Below are 10,573 nucleotides of genomic sequence, written 5' to 3' on the forward strand. Positions count from 1 at the left end.
GAAGAAATTTGAGACCTAGGAAAAGAGAGGACTTAGTGGGAAGGAAAGGTGAGCATGATGGGGGAACATGATTAGAGAGTTTAAAAAAAAAAATGTGGAAGACACCGCAAGTGGACAGAGAACATACATGTATTTTTTTTTTTTGGGGGGGGGGGGAGAGAACAGCAAGGTGACAGAGAATATGCTAGGAGTAGTCAATATAAAAATAGAGATGGTTTGAGAGCAAAGCAGCAGTTAAGACAGAACTACTTTTCCTCTCATGACTGGTGTGGGGGAGGATTTGGATTTTAGTAATACTGATTTGTATTGCTGTTTGACTTTCATAAATCACTGGGCCGCTGATTTTCTTTGAAGTTGGCATATAAATAATATGAATAAGTATAGTATCAAAACAGTAAAATTTCACTTATTTTATTTGGCTTCCATAAGGGAAAATGTATATAGAGTGGAAAAGAAGAGCAAGGTGTAGAAGGAGAATACTTAAATTAAAAGGCAAATGCAGCAAAAGGGGTGGGGAAAGTAGAGAGCATCTCTATATCTCTTTTCTTTTATTATTTTCATATTTCTTATTCTACTTAAAGTGAGAAATTAGTCACTTGGTAATGATTATAAAAGGCTTTCATTAGGAAAGTGTTTCATGGTAGAGATCCATGTTACTGCAATTGAAACGGTTTCTTTAAAATAATTCCATGATACACTAGATGTCAAGTTAACATGGTTAAAAAGCCTTGTTTTGTATCTGTTTTGTATATGTAGCATGGCAATAAAAGTTTACAAATGAAAAATGTCTACTTTTAAATCTATTCCTGAATCTCCGTTCATTCTATATTTGTACATTGCATATATTTATTTTATTTTATATTACGTATATACCACCTGTAAAACCCAGAAGCTATGGAAGCATTGTACATTCAGGTACAATAGGTATTTTTCTGTCCTTGGAGGGCTTACAATCTAACACCCCCCCCCCCCCCCCCCACCGTTTACTAAGCTGCGCTAGCAGCTGCCATGTGCTAATGCTGAGGCAATGGAGGGCTAAGTGGAACATTGAGCACAGTATAGCACAGTTCAGACACTACCTCGGTAGAGAGGCTGAGGAGCTCCATCAGCTAGTAACCAAAGGAGGGAGTGGTGGAAATTCTATGATGCCGAATCATAGGAGCCAATTTTCAAAATGATTGGGAGGGTGCTAAACGTGATGGAAATTACCCCTTCCTGGATTCAGTGCAGGTTGCTCAATATTGGTGATGCTGAAACACAGAGCTGCTCTTATGCTGCAGGCAACTTATGCTTCAGTACAGTGCCACCATGAGTATTTGGTTACACAGACCCACCTAGCTCCAAACCTGGAACTAGTTGTTCAGGAGAAGCTGGCGGATGTTCCATTGCTGGGGAGAATGATCTTTTTGGTGACAAGGTGGAGGCGCTTACATTCCAAGACCATCAAGTTACTATCACAATCTACTCCTAGTTCATTCCCCCACATCTAGAAGGTATTTTGGTGGAGCGCAACAGAGGACCTATTACTCTCAAAAGGGCAGGTTCCAGAGCCGTCCCAAGAGCTGTGCGAGCAGTGCAGACCGTACAGGGTACAGTTGGTTAAGGGCACAGTTATACTGGGTCCTGCTCACAGATTGCTCCTGCTCTCCTCTCATTTCTTATCTCTGTCACCACCACTACTGCTTCTTCTGACCTGCAGCAGTAGTGGCAAAAAAGAAGAAGCACATGGCCTCAGTGCTCAGGTTGCGCTGTCGTCTTTGCCAGTCTTCTGCCTCCTCTGACGTTAATTCCTCTGAGCTCTGTAGCCCCGCGTGTGTTTCTTTTTGTTTTGCCACTGGTGCTGCAGGTTGGAAGAAGCAGCAGGAGGTAAGGGAGGGGAAGATGCTGGATCAAAGGATAGGGAGAGAGGGGAAGATACTGGATGGAAAGATGGGGATAGAGAGAGGGGTACATGCTAAATGGAAGGATGAGAGAAAAAGGGGACACTGGATGGAAAATGGGTAGAATTAAGATGCTGGATGGAAGGATGGTGGAGAGACGGACACACTAAATGGAAGGATGAGAGAAAGGGCCATCGGATGGAAAGGGGGGAGGCAGGCTAAATGGAAGGATAAGGATAAAAGGGTATCAACTCTTTCCATTTTTTTGTTTTATTTTTTTTGATAATTTGTAATGTAATTGGCGTGTGTGTTTTTTACATTTCTTTTTTTTTTTTTTCCCCCAAATATTTTATTGGTAATGTAGCAAATTACAACCATAACAAAATAACATCAGATATCATCAACCAATATCTAGTTTATGGTCCCCCTCCCCCCCTCCCTCCCACAGTCAGTGGTGTTGATTCTGGAGATTGTTCATATATTGACCAAATGTTCGTGAATATTTTCATGGTGCCTTTCCTCTTAGCAGTCAGTTTCGACATCTGATATAGAAAGTCTACTTTGCGAGTTATCAGTTGTAATGCTGGTGTTTCTGCTTGTTTCCAGGCTCGAGCTAAGGCTATCTTGGCCGCTACAAAATATTGAGTAGCCAGTCTATGTTGTCCACTGGGAAGTGAGCTGGGCCGGAAATGAAGGAGGCAGTGTTCTGCCTTCTTTGGGTATGGTTGAGGCAGCACTGTATTTACCAACTTCACTACTGCCTCCCAGAACAATTCCACTTTCGGACATGTCCACCAAATATGGTAAAACGTACCCTGGAGACCACATCCCCGCCAACATTTTCTCGAGGTCCCCGGATATATCTTTTGCAATCTATCTGGGGTATAATGCCACCAGTACAGTAACTTATGTCCGTTTTCATTGATAGATTGTGCTGGGGATGCCTTGAGTAGATACTTATAATTACTCATCCATGTTGTTCTAGGGTGCGCACATTGTAACACCCTTTCCCACTTCTTATGATAAATAGTTTGAGGGTCTGTCCTACCCAATAATGCAAAGATATATCCGGGATATACTACCTCTGGCCCCTCCCCTGCGCATTGCTAATTCGAGGGTTGTCTCTTCTAAATCTAGTTCGTCTTGTGCTCGTCTTTTAATAAAATTAACGTAAACAGCAATAATAAACAAGATCTTTCTCCATTAACCATATTCTTCTTGAAGTTCCTGGAAACTAATCATGTTTCCCTCCGACCATACCTGCCCCAGGTGTGTATAAGCCTGCTTTTGCCCAGCTGCCAAATACCTTTTCTGATCTCCCCAGTGGGAAACCTTCCGCCCACCGTATTGCTGTTCTTCGATAATATTTCCTTTCCGGGAACATATGCCTTCTAATTTGTAACCATGTTTGGAGAGGGTGTTTTAAACTAATAGGTAGTTCCTGCAGTATAGATGTCAGTTCTCTCCCTGATATCCACAATATATCCTCTATCATGTATCTGCCTATCCATGCTCTCTCCCAATGCATCCATTTCTTAATTGCCCCTGGGGCCCATTCAGCTAGTATTCTTTTGTGCTGCTTGGTAATATAGATAAAAATTGGGTGCTCCCATACCCCCTCGGTCTAGTGTTTGATAAATCGTGGCTCTATTAACCCGTAGAGGCCTCTTCCTCCATATATATCGAAACATTTTCCTATTTAATTGCGAAAAAAAGGAGGCAGGAATCGTATGGGCAGTGCTACGAAATAAGTATAATAATTTAGGGAGCAACATCATCTTGATAGCATGGATGCGCCCTTTCCAAGATATATTGAGGCCCTCCCATCTATCTAGTTCTTGAAAGAGTTCAACTATCTTTGCTGGAAAATTAGCCTGGAATAAATCTTCTGTATTGGGAGTGATCTGTATTCCTAAGTATTTAATGGATTTTTGTGCCCAGGCAAATGGAAATGGTGTCTCGCAGGGCCGGTATCTCTTCATTTCGGTACTGTTATGTTTAATAGGGTAGATTTAGTTAGATTGGGTTTAAATCCCGACACTGCTCCATAATATGTCACGTGATCTATTGCTTTTGTACTGATATTGCAGGTTGCGCAAGGGTGAGTAGTATGTCCATCAGCAAAGAGTAGAATTTTCTGCTCTTTTTCGCCCTCTTACTATGCCCCCCACTTCCTCATCATTCTCAATATAACAAGCGAGCGGTTCTACCGATAAAGCAAACAGAAGTGGGGGAGAGAGCACATCCCTGCCTAGTGCCGCGTCGAAGCGGAAATGCCGCTGTATATGACCCATTGATTTTTAATACTGCTTTCGGGTCTTTATATAGAAGTTGTAGCCATTGTAGGTAACGTCCCTTTATTCCCACCTGCCGAAGCACCGCAAAGAGGTATGCCCAATCAACACGATCGAACGCTTTTTCTGCGTCAATAGAAAGTAATACTGCTGGTATTTTTTCATTTTGGGTGTATTGGATAGTATGAATGAGGCTTCGGATGTTGTCAAACGTTTGTCGTCCTATGATGAATCCCGCCTGATCTTCATGAACTAGGTTTGGGAGCTGCTTTTGTAACCTATGTGCTAATATTTTCGTGAAAAGTTTATAGTCTACGTTGAGCAAGGTGTTTTTTACATTTCATACTTTTTTTTTTAATTTTGCACAATACATGGAACCATGTGTCGCTGTTTTCTATTTTTCTAGGGTTGGATTGTATGCAGAGTCTGGCTTCTTGGGGTTTCAGTTTAATTTCATAAATTCCTAAAACTGCAATAGTGTATTTTTAAGGATATGAATTGAAGAAAATGTGAGTTTAATACTTTATATTTGTACATCAGAGGTATGCCTAGTTATATTGCTGTAATCCACTTCGACCCTAAGAAAGTGCTGATGTTAGTGGCTCAGGAAACTGCTGCCGTCTGCTAAGGGAGGAGATGGACAGCACACATAAATTCAGTTGGTACATTATATCAGCTGGAAGCAAATCATACTATTTGAATAAAGTACAAAACAGAACTGAAAGTCTGATATATCATTGTGGGGTGGGGGAGGGCAGGGCAGCACAAGAAAGGATGGGGGGGAGCACCATGGTGGGCAAGTCACAAGGAGCCCAGTTATAGCTTGATACAGCCCTGGTAGATGGAGAAGAGAAGAGGTCCCAGGACAGATCCCTGAGGTACACCAACTGACAGTGGGATAGAAGTAGAAGAGGATCCACTAGAGTATACGCTAAAGGTACGCCGGGAGAGATAAGAAGAAAACCAGGAAAGAACAGAGCCCTGAAATCCAAGTGAGGACAGCGTATCAAGGAGTAGGCTGTGATCAACAGTGTCAAAAGCAGCAGATAGATTAAGAAGGATGAGGATAGAATAGAGACCTTTGGATCTGGCTAGGAACATATCATTGGAGACTTTAGCAAGCGTTGTTTCAGTTGAATGAAGGGGGCAAAAGCCAGATTGAAGTGGATCAAGAATAGCTTGAGATGAAAAAGTCAAGGCAATGGCGGTGAACAAGCACGTTCAAGTATCTTGGATAGGAAAGGGAGGAGGGAGATGGGGTGATAGTTGGAAGGACAGGTAGGATCCAATGAAGGTTTTTTAAGGAGTGGTGTGACTACGGCATGTTTGAAGGCATCAGGAACAGTCGCAGTGGACAGTGAAAGATTGAGGATATGACAGATAAATGGGATGACAGTAGGAGCGATAGTGTTAAGTAGATGGGTGTGAATAGGATCAGAGGAACAGGTAGTTAGTTTCAAGGAGGAAAGAAGATGTGTAGTTTCCTCTTCAGTGATTTCAGAAAAGGAGGCAGGGGTTGGAGAGTTGAGAGAATGGACTAAGGGAAGGAGAGGTGGAGGTGACCTGGTTGAGAATTCAAGTTAATCTTGTGAACCTTATCATGAAAGAACTCAGTCAGAGTCTGTAGGGAAAGTGAAGGGGGGGTTGGAGGTGAAGGCACTTTGTGAAGAGAGTTCAGTGTGGCAAAGAGACGACGAGGGTTTGAGCCAAGAGAATTAGTCAACTGGATGTAATAGTCCTGTTTGGCAAGTAAAAGAGCAGACTGGAAGGAAGTCAGCAAGAATTTGAAATGTACGAAGTCAGCATGGGCACGGAATTTCAGCCAAAGGCGTTCGGCAGAGTGGGCACAGGAATGTAGGTAGCGGATTCTAGAGGTCAGCCAAGGTTGGGGTTTGGTACGTTTTACAGAATGGGGAATGAGAGGAGCGAGAGTATCCAGAGCAGAGGAGAGAATAGTATTATAGGAAGAGACAGCCTCATTGACAGACTTAGATAACATAGTGGTAGAGAAGAGATTTGAAACATTGGAGGACAGAGTAGAAGGGTCAATAGCCTGAAGATTCCTAAATGTATTGGTTAAGATTGGACGGGACTGGGGAGGAGGGTGTTTAAGTGTGAAAAGTTATCAGATGATGGTCAGAGAGGGGAAGAGTTGAGGCACAGAAACTGGAGAGTGAGCAGTTTGAGGAGAGGATAAGATCAAGACAGTGGCCGTTCTGGTGATTGGGGGCAGTGGAGCAAAGTTGAAGATTGAAAGAGGATGTTAAAAGCAAGAAACTGCGAAGCATAAGAGTCAGAGGGATCATTAGCATGAATGTTTAAAATCCCCAAGAATGAGGGAAGGAGATGAAGGTTCAAGAAAGAAGGAAAGCCAAGCATCAAAGTCAGTGAGAAAGGATGAAAGGGACTACTTATCAGGGGGTTGATAAATGACTGTTACTCGGAAAGGCAGAGGAGCAAATAGACGGATGGAGTGAACTTCGAAGGAAGAAAAACAGACTGAGGTAGAAGAAGAGGTTGAAATCTACAAGAGGGTGAAAGTAGTAGCCCAACACCACCTCCGTGGCCAACTGGGCGAGGAGTATGGGAGAAAGATAACCTCCATGGCATAGGGCCACAACTGAAACAGTCTTCAGGTTGAAGCCAAGTTTCAGTTAGGGGCAAGCAGATGGAGAGTATGAGAGATAGAGGTCATGGATGTAGGACAGTTTGTTACAGACAGAGCGGGCATTCCACAGAGCGCAAGAGAAAGGCAGGAAGGAGGGGGGGGAGGAGAGGAACAGAAATTAGATTGGAGATATCACGGTGTGACCTGCACAAATAGGATGAGAGCTGATGTAGAGGACCAGGATTGGGATTAATGTCCCCAGCGGAGAGCAGGAGAAGAGTAGGAGAGGTACGACGACAGCGACTAAGGCGAGATGTACTCAGATAGAAAGGAGATGGATGAATAGAAGGAAGGAAAAAATGTTGAAGGTTGAAAGCTGAGAAAAAGGAAGAGGAAAAAAGACATGGTGAGATGATGAATACAGATGGTGGACAATGTGTTTCCTGCAGTGTACAGTGGTTTAAAGTTGGAGAAACAACAGTGGTTTAAGATGAAGAAACAAATTAGGACGGGACAGTGCCAAGAAGAAAATGTGTACTGGAGCCATAAGTAGTAACTGGGAGAAAAATGCCCCTAGAGTGGAGGCCCTGAGTGGATCGGAGTGGACCTGGGAGTCACCCCAGAGAAGGCTGTAAAGGATATGCAGATGAGCTGCAAGTCCTCCACAGCACCTGAAAGGCAGCTGGTGGTAGAGCTGGGCACCTCAGCTGAGGAAAGGCTTACCAGGGGTTAGGCCGAAGGCAGCATTCCTCCCCTGAGGGTCGCCTGATCCTAGCCAAAAAGCACCTAGAAACCTTGGGCACTTGGAGCGAGGGCCCTGGGAAGATTGGGGTGGACCTGGGCGTCACCCCGGATACAGCTGTGAGGAAATGCAGAAGGGCTGCAAGTCCTCCACAGCACCAGGTGGGAGCGCTGGGTACCTAGAGCGGAGGCCCTGAGTGGATCGGAGTGGACCTGGGAGTCACCCCGAGAAGGCTGAAAGGATATGCAGATGAGCTGCAAGTCCTCTACAGCACCTGAAGGCAGCCGGTGGTAGAGCTGGCACCTCTCAGCTGAGGAAAGGCTTACCAGTGGGTTAGGCCGAAGCCAGCATTCCTCCCCCCTGAGGAATGCTGGCATTCCTCCCATCCACGGCAGCAAAGGACTCAAAAGTCCCAGTCGGCTCCACAGTCAAATTAAGGGATGAGTTTTTGATTGGATCCAGGAGAGTATAGCCACAATTCCTGTTTCTGTACTGGGTGACCTTCCAGTGGGCGGAGACTGAATTTTTTTCAAGAAATGTGGCCCTCAGTCCAAACAGGCTAAACACTTAGTTGGAAAGACTTCGCCAAATTGCCCATGAAGAGTGTCAAAATTATGCTTTCAGCACTAGGAACTGCTTACAAAGGAACTCTTTCCCCCCCCCCCCCCCCCCCCCCGTTTTTTTTTTATTTGTTTGGTTTTGTTGATGACTAGGGAACATTTAGAATAAAAACCTCTCCCTTTCTCCTGGTGGAACAAATTTGACTGCTTTGGCCTATAAAAGGGAAGTCACTCCCATCCTAGACCTAAGGGCTCTGAAAAAGTACCTAACCAAACAAAAGTTCAGGATGGGTTTTCCTGGGCAGTCTGCTCCCCATTATCAGGAGATTGCTTTCTGTGGGATACATCCTAGTCACAGGAAGTAAGTAGGGAAACATCACTACCAGTATTGCGTTCTGCTGTTGCATCAACACCCAGATTTTTCACAAAATGACTAGCAGGATCACTATGCACACTTAAGGGGGGGGGGGGGTGCATGTGTTTCCTTACCTAGATGATTGGCTGATCAAGATCACATCAGAGAAAGATGAGCATGAATGAATGTGCAGAACCATTTGAGTGCTGGAGCTACTAGGGTTCAATCAACTATCCCCTCGGCTGTCCCAGCAATTGGCGTTGATTAGAGCTCTGCTCACATGACTGGACCCAGTGTTTTCCTTCCAGCCCAAAGAATAAGTTCACCACTGTGTTTGGGAGGCTTGGTAGAGTCAGCAGATATGAGCTTGACAGATGTTGATTGCTAGGGCCACATGGCCTCCACTATACATGTTCCGAAAGGTGCACCTGAATTTGAGGGCTAGCTCAGTGGAAATTAGTCTTCCCAGTGGGTTCAGGTCAGAGAGAATCTATAGAGATCATCTCTGTCCTCATTTTTTTTGTTTTGGTGCAGGACAACTAATCCATATTCCACAACCCCACAAGGCATGAACATCAGATGAGGCCAATCTGGGATGGGGAGCTCATGTAGATTGGCTCCACACCAGGGTCAATGGTCTGCTTAAGAGACTCAACACCAAATCAGCCTCCTAGAGCTAAGAGCTATTTGGAATGCTCTAAAGTTTTCAGGGATCTGACCACAGTATATTAATCCAGACACAGGTTGCATTGTACTATGTCAACAAGCAGGGAGGCATAGGATCATACTGCTTGGGTCACAAAGCAATTGGGGTATGGAAGGGGGCTATTTCTCATAGGATGGTGACATAAAAAAAATGTCTGGCAGATAAACTGAGTTGGGTAATGCAACTAGACTAGTGGTCTCAATATGGACGTAGTCCGCAAGATCACCCCCCCTTGATAGATCTTTTTGCCATTTATATCAACAACACAGTCCCTCGGTTCAGCTCCAGAGCGTGGGATCACAGAGCAGGCTTGTCTTGGATGCCTTTCTTCTCAGTTGGAGGAAGGATCTTCTGTATACATATCCTCCAGTGCTTTTCATAGCAAAAACTCTCCTGAAAGTTGAGTAGGACCAGGGAACCATGATTCTCATTGATCCATATTGGCTATGGCAGATCTGATTCCTTTGTCTTCAGAGGATAGCTCCAGCAGTGCAGTGGAAACTGGAATGCTTTCCAACCCTCATTACTCAGAATGAAAGGCCCTTCTTACATCCTGACCTTATGTCTCTAGCCCTCATGGCTTGGATGTTGAGAGGTTACAAGTGGACTCCTTGAACCTGCCAGATGGTGTGTTTCAGGTTTTGCTGGCCTCTAGGAGAGATTCTAATAGAAGGTCATATGATTTCAAATGGAAGAGGTTTGCTGTCTGTTTTGAGGGCAAGGCCAAAGATCCCATTGTCCTGCACAAAAACTGCTTGAATGCTTTCTACACATCTGTTAGGTCTCAATACAAACTCAGTAACAGTTCACCTTAGAGCAATCACATAGTGGGTAAGACCATCTCTCCTCAGCCTCAAGTTATTCACTTAATGAAAGACTTGCTTCTGTTGAAACCTCCTATCAAGACCCCCCACAGTGTCATGGAATCTGTGTTGTCCTCACACAGCTGATGAAAGTTCCCTTTGAGCTACTTGATACCTGCCTCTTGAAGGTCCTGTTTTTGGTGGCAGTCACTTCAGCATGCAGGGTCAGTGAGCTATAAGCCTTAGCATGCATGCACAAAACTACTCTGTTGTAAAATTTAATGTAAGGTGGATCAGCTACCTTCCTAAGTTAGTGCTGAAATTCCATCTTATGCAGTCAACTGTTCTGCCAACATTTTTTCCAAAGCCACACGCCCATCCTGGTGGAAGTGCACTCCACACTCTGAATTGCAAGAGACAGTTCACCTTCTATCGGGAGCGGACTAAAACAATACATTACGTGGATTGTGAGCATACTTCAATCCCAACAGAATGGGGGCTGCCATCTGTAAACACTCTAATTGGCTCTTTGGAACACTAAAAAAGTTTTGTGCATTTGTGCTAGCAGCAGTGACAGCATGTGGTCAGGTACCATGCACTAACTGCAATGTGCCATTCACATCCA

The sequence above is a fragment of the Microcaecilia unicolor genome, chromosome 1, assembly GCF_901765095.1.
Source record: "Microcaecilia unicolor chromosome 1, aMicUni1.1, whole genome shotgun sequence".
NCBI lineage: Eukaryota > Metazoa > Chordata > Amphibia > Gymnophiona > Siphonopidae > Microcaecilia > Microcaecilia unicolor.